The sequence below is a fragment of the Balaenoptera ricei genome, chromosome 9 (genome assembly GCF_028023285.1).
Source record: "Balaenoptera ricei isolate mBalRic1 chromosome 9, mBalRic1.hap2, whole genome shotgun sequence".
NCBI lineage: Eukaryota > Metazoa > Chordata > Mammalia > Artiodactyla > Balaenopteridae > Balaenoptera > Balaenoptera ricei.
Genome location: NC_082647.1, coordinates 110,204,499 through 110,211,629, shown reverse-complemented (window position 1 = coordinate 110,211,629; position 7,131 = coordinate 110,204,499). Strand labels below are relative to the sequence as shown.

General features: G+C 38.6%; 1 pseudogene; it reads right to left on the bottom strand.

The window, feature by feature from the left end:
- Positions 1–1,227: 1,227 nt before the first annotated feature.
- On the bottom strand, positions 1,228–1,917 carry LOC132371321 (shugoshin 1-like; annotated as a pseudogene).
- Positions 1,918–7,131: the final 5,214 nt, after the last annotated feature.

Below are 7,131 nucleotides of genomic sequence, written 5' to 3'. Positions count from 1 at the left end.
TTTTAATAACCATTGTTGCTTTCCAAAACAATAATATATAAGACACACTTCAACTCAAATTAAGGGTTCAAGGTATTATAAGAAATCTAAACTATTACAATGAATAAGTTATATACATTCAAAAGTAATATAAGCCTACATTCATTAAAGGTTTAAAAAATATATATGAAGCATAGTTTTGAAGAAATGTTTATGCTCTGAAGCATCCTGCCCAGACAGTTCTATGTAGATGGTCTGACTCACTTGTGCTTTGTAACAGAACCTCTCTTTGAGAAATGAGGGGTATGTAGGATGTATTTCAATGGCACACAACAAAAGCATCACTGTATTTACTTTTCTGTTTTTTTTAGAACTGTGTTTACAGTCTTTTTTTTTCTGCTTGAAAATAGAATTCAAGAAACACAGATCTGTAGACTAGACCCTTCCCTGTTTTGATGCTAGTGTGTCTTCCTTAGAGTTCACACTGTACACTTATTCTTAGACCAAGACACCACTCAGCTTTCTTTATTCTTTTTTTTTTTTTTTTGGAGAAAAACCAGTTTTCTGGGTTTTTTCTGATTTTCACTACAGGAGATAAGGAGACATTGGTGAGGGCCTTCAGGCTAAGCCGAGGTGACTGGTGAGTGTTGGGTGGTGTGCTTGCAGGAGTTATGTTGGCTTTGAATCTTGCATCTCTTTTCATGGGTACACCTTAGTACTAGTTTAGATCAAGGCCTGGTGTTTGGGCTCCTATCTGATTTGAGGGTGAGCTTGAACACAGGTGATGCAAGTAGGCATTTTAGAAGGCAAATAGAGGCCATCAGAATCACTTCCCAGACTCCTTGGCTACTTGATTCACAGACGCTCATTTCAGACTCATTTGCTTTCTCCTCTTTTAGGACCTTGCTCATTTTACTTTGCCTTAAAAGCGTAGGATGAACCTTCACTGTCAAATTGAAATTGTGAGCATTGCTTGTACTGACACTTCCATCCAATATTTTGGAAATAATTTTTTTTTTTTAAAGTTTCACTTTTGCTCTCATAATGCCTTGAAGTGGACTTCAATTTCCTTGTTCTGTTAGCTTTCCTCTCCTCTTTTTCTTCCTTGTGCATCTCTATGCTAATTTTAGTTTGTTCAGACTTAGACTCTAAATTGACCTGTTTTAGCAATGCTTCCTGGAAGCATTAGCTTTGGTCCTTGTTCCACTGACAAATATTTTGTCCTACATTTTCGGGCATGTATATTTACTAGCAGATCTGAAAATATAATTTGTTTTCCAATTCAAAAGTTTCTCCAGCCAAAAGATTGGTTTTGAAGACACCCAATGAAGCACACTTACAGAGGTTGATAAAACCTTTCTTTAAAGTGAGGTGGACCAATCCAGTTCTAGGGAGGACATTATTAGTAGACTTACCTTCACCTTCATTAGAAGATGCAAAATCAAATTTAATTCTTTCTTGATAAATAACAGATACTTGCTTTTCTATTTGGAATAATTCTTCTTGTTCTGGAAGGCCAGCTTCCTGAAGAGGAACTAGCAAATCCTTCACAATACATCCCTGGAGATGTTATCCATGCTGGAGTCCTTTCCAGAGGGATTCACTATGTCCCAGGTCTGAGCAGTTTACTCTGTCTGCTGTGAAGTAAGTTTTACTTTTAATGCACATAGATAACATGTGAGGTGGTGACATTATTTTCTCATCTGTAACTGGATATCTTGTGCTTTTCTCACTTTGTATTTTTCATTTTCAAAGACTAAAACCAACATTCTGTTGTTGTCCTGGTTATTCTTCAGCAGTTTACAAGTGTTAGTGATACTTCGGCATGGCACATGTAGGAAAGATTTACAGTTGTCAATGTCATTTCTCTCTCCTTTGTTTCCTTCTTTCTTCTACACTGTACTGCAAAAACTATTTAAGGCACCTTTTTTTGGCCATCTTCTGCCTTGGCCACCTCCTCTGCCTCTGTGCTCTTCCTCCTCACACTCCAGGATCTGGGAAGCTGGCTGGCAGCCCTGGGACCCCCACTTCTGTGGCTCCATCTCTCCACCAGAGACTTCTGTGACCGTATTCAAATTTGTCCTCTGCAGTAGCATAAAGCTGGCCTGAGAGGCTACGATCACTGGATTTTTAAAACAGTGAACCTGATACCTGCTCAAAGATGAAAAGAGAAGTATGGATAACCAACAAGGACCTACTGTATAGCACAGGGAACTCTGCTCAATATTATATAACAACCTAAATGGGAAAAGAATTTGAAAAAGAATAGGTACATGTATATGTATAACTGAATCACTTTGCTGTACACCTGAAACTAACACAACATTGTTAATCAACTATACTCCAATATGAAGTAAAAAGTTAAAAAAATAAGGCTAATGTGTATCTAAATAACATTTTGCCTTGAAAAACAGAAGTACTAATGGTGCTTTCATTCACCAGATAGTACCAACATTGTAAATTAGATAGAGGGAGATTTCCTAGTAAAATAACCATGAGATAGCCGTTAAAGGGAGAGAGAGAGAGAAGGGAAGAAGGGCTGATCTTTCAAGAAGAAATTTAGAGATATTGTGCAAGACACTGGGAGTAAAAAGTCCTTACATGATTTTAAATCAAGCCACCACCTTGGGAGGGAGAAGGGAACTTAAGTATTTGCACATCAACCCTGCATCTCGTGCCTATGCACTCCCTCCTCTGTTCCTGCCATGTGTCCAGGATGGGCAAGATTACACCTGTCTGCCCCACAGGTATGCTTTTTCTGCAATTCTTTTGAGATTGAGATTCTGAGACTCTTCATCATTAACTTCCACCTTTGATCATAGGGCACACGTCAAAGTAAAGTAACCCATCTCTGCCTTCAGATTATATAAAGGGGAAGCAAACAGGACTCTCTCTCCCTGAGCATCTGGGTAAGAAAATAAATCATAGCAATTTTTTTACAGCAGCAGGATCCATATTCTTTTATTCAGTATCCAGGCCCCTACCCTCAAAATTTCCCAATTTCTCTTTTGGTAGCCGATGTGATTCTTAAAAACAGGAGGGTTGTTTGTGATGTAAGGTTCACTTAATGCCAGAAACTCAGCGTGAACTCAACTGTAATTTCCAAGTAAGATTTTGGTGAGGTGTAGGTAGCACAGAGAAAGAAGCAGTTCCCTGAAGGAGAATCATGATTATTGCCTCAACTGCCTTCAGAACTTGCCTGTGCTCTCTGGAAGTTTTGAGGCAGCTTTGTGTGCTAAAATTATTGGAAATCAGCAGGATTTTCACATATGCATCCTTGGAAGGAAGACAAAAGGATGCAATTCATTTGTTGTCATGCACCTGGCTTTTTATTTTAAAGGAAATCAAGCCTCTTTTATTTTCCCCTTTCTTTCTGGGCAGCAGAGCTTCTCCAATGGGGCTAACTTGACTGTGCCAGCTTTTTGACATCCGTATTAACAGAAACTCCTGAAGCCAGTACAATGCAAAAATGTTATGTGCAATAATTCACAGGAGATCAGGAAAGTAATTGTCATTGTATTCTGATATCAAAGAAGCAAAATAACTTGTTTCTTGACACTACAAACATCAGGGAACTTTTAACACATCACGTCTCTTGCTGGGGCCAACAGAGATTTGCAGGCCAAATGCTGGTCCATCAAGAGAAATTTCTGTTTTCACGAACAAAGGATTTCCAGTTGAATTAATATTATTCCTAAAAACTATTAATGCAAAAATACCATAATTGTTATTGTTCATAATAATTCATCAGCATTGACATTTTCTGAGAATTCTGCCAGCAAGCAAACTGACTACAGAACATTTGCATCCGTTTGAAATTGTTGCTTGAGTTGGAAAAACACACAATACAATGTTGTCTTAAACAAAAAAGTCATTTTCAGTCTCACAGGATATAATTCTACATGTTGAGATTGACTATGTCCTTAAAACCCAATTTTCCAAAGAGTTTAATAAATGGTTATTTATAGAAAGAATTTGAATCAGATACTATAAATTATAATTTCATAGTAATATGAAAAGAATTGATAGAGATGGACAAGAGTCGGGTTCTAGTGTATTCTGCCCAATCTGTCATCTTCAGGAGAGTTCATATAAATGTAACTCAGTAAGACTAATATTGAAGGAATCTCAGGTATCAATGCACTGGTAACATTTTGAGGCTGTTTTATGGTTCTTTCACCCAGTTTCCGACCACACTTCACTCTGCATTTCCTTCCCATGTTCACTTCCCTTCAACTGAGACAGGAAGGGGGCAGGACACAACCTTTAAAAGAGTGACATAGCTGTTGAGGACACAACATAGACTGGTTAGAACCAACTAAGTTCAAGATGGCGGATGATTCGACTTCCAGTAGACCTTGAGCCTCATTATACGTTCACTGCAATACATCAGCATCTAAATGATACACCCACAGGCGCCATGACAGTTCTGAGGCTGACCATAAAAGGCCAAAAAGTGGGCAGTGACCCAATTCTTGGAAATCTCTGCTCCTTTCCCAAAATAGTTGGAATAATCCTCCCACTCATTAGCCTATACAATTATCCAGCCTATAAAAACTAACCATCTCATATTTTGGGGGTCTCGCCTTCTGAGATGGCCCACACTATGTCTATGGAGTGTATATCTCCCTGAATAAAACTTTCATTTACTACGGCACACTCTTGAATTCTTTTCTGTGTGAAGCCAAGAACCAACACTCGGTGGCCATCCCAGTGACTCGCCTGAGACCTCAGATGTGACCATCCTCTCGTGCCCCACCTTTCTTCCCTGCAACACAACCACCATCATAGAAACTAGTCCTAAAGTAAAGACATGTGCATTATACTGTATAAAATGGAGTCTGCAAGAAATTTATTGTTTAATTCTAATTTTAAATTAATAAATGCTCATCTTAGAATCTTAGAAAATATGCTAAAATATAGAGGAGTGTAAACCAACAAGCACAGCATACATTTTTTTCAATAAACATTTATTAGACACCAATTATGTGCATGGTGTGCTGGGGAAATTTTAAGAGGCAACCTAAGCTCAAGAAACACTTTACCACGAAGGCATGGATTTTGCTATATTGAGTGATAAAAATATAAAGCATAAGAAAAGAAAATAATTATATTGTATTGAACTAGAAACATTGGAAATGTTTTTTATGGAGAGGAACATTTTGGAAGTATAATTTATGGGATTAGAAGGAGTAGAGATCCAGAGAGAAAGATTATCATAATTGTAATCTCAAGGTGAGAAAGCATAGATCTAGCAGGACATTGTAACTGGGTCAGATTGAGCAGTGCACCAGTGGGAAAAAAGTCAGGTGGAGACCATAAAGGGCCTCAAATCATTTAGACATTAAGGTTTCCCTAGGGCTTCCCTGGTGGCGCAGTGGTTGAGCGTCTGCCTGCCAATGCAGGGGACGCGGGTTCGAGCCCTTGTCTGGGAAGATCCCACATGCCGCGGAGCAGCTGGGCCCGTAAGCCACAACTACTGAGCCTGTGCGTCTGGAGCCTGTGCTCTGCAACAAGAGAGGCCACGACAGTGAGAGGCCCACGCACCGCAGTGAGGAGTGGCCCCCACTCGCCGCAGCTAGAGAAAGCCCTCGCACAGAAACGAAGACCCAACACAGCCAAAAATAAATAAATAAATAAAATTCAAAGTACGTTTAACAAAAAAAAAAAAAAGGTTTCCCCAAAAGGGAGAAGAAAAATAAATGTAAATATTTAGTGAAATTAATCTGCTGTGATTAATGATTAAAGCAGGGGGCAAGAGAACATTGCTATAACCAGAACAAAAAGAAATTACTTTCTTAGTTATGGAAATGACCATTAACATAGAGGATGAAATGCATGTAAAACAGCAATTGTGGTTGTAGAATTGATAGGAATTTCAGGCAATAGGATAGAGTGACAAGGGTGAAATAAGTTTTGCAGTTTACCCCAGAGTTTTTTGTTTAATGGGTGGAGACTTAACTATTAACAGATAGAGAGGAACAGAGTAGAGGGACCCAAAATGGAGATACATTTTGGTAAACATGTTTTAATAAACTTTTTATTTTCAAATGATTTTAGATTTACATAAAAGTTGCAAAGATAGTGCAGAGAGTCCTTGTATGACCCCACATTCAGCTTCTCCTCTTGTTAAAAACTTACCCTAGTGTGGTTCATGTGTCACAAGTAATGAACCGAAATTGATCCTTTATTATCAGATAAAGTCCATGCTTTATTCAGATTTCCTTAGTTTTTACCAAATGTTCTTTTTCTGTGCCAGAATTCCGTCCAGGATGCCACCTTACATTTAGTCCCCATGTCTCCTAAGGCTCCTCCAGAATCAAGGCTCAATGGCCTTGACTTTTAAGGAATAAGCACCAAGAGTTTTGTAGAATGTCCTCCCACTGGGGTTTGCCTTACTCTTTTTCTCTTGAATCCACTGGGGTTAGGGTTTTTAGGAGGGACACCACACAGGTCGAATACCATTCTTATCACATCTCAAGGGTATAAACTATCAGCATGACTTACCACAGCTGACACTGACTTACATCCTGTGTCTGAGGGAGTGTCTGTCAGGTTTATCCATTGCAAAGTTACTCTTTCCTTTGCCTTTTTCCTTATTAACCTCTTTGGGAGACAGTCACAAGGCACAGCCCACACTTAAGTGGTAGATACTTGTGTTCTACTTCCTCGAGAGGGTAAATGGAGTTTTTGATATTTGCATTTCACAATGAGGATATGTCTTATGGGAACTTCTTCGCTAACCAGATCAGTGGCCCATCTAAATTAGATAACCACCCACAGAAGCATGAAATCACTGCAGGAGGAACCAAGGGTCTGTTTGGGATCCTGGTTTCCCCACACTGTTTTCATAACATACTGTATAGCACCCCATTTGTTTTCTTGAAATGAACTTATAGATAACACAAACTATGCAGAAGCAAATTTCCAAAAATATGTAAATTACTTAATTGTAATATGAAGCCAAAATAATGTCAAAGTAAATTATAATAAAATGCATTATTTTACATGGAAATTCCAAAGCCTTGCTACCCTAGAAGACATACTGAATTACTCTGATATGTACACCTTACAATAATCAGGGTTAATAACTCCAGTTGCTGAAATAATCATTCTAAAACTCACAGGAGAGTAACAGGATGCAAGTGTCTC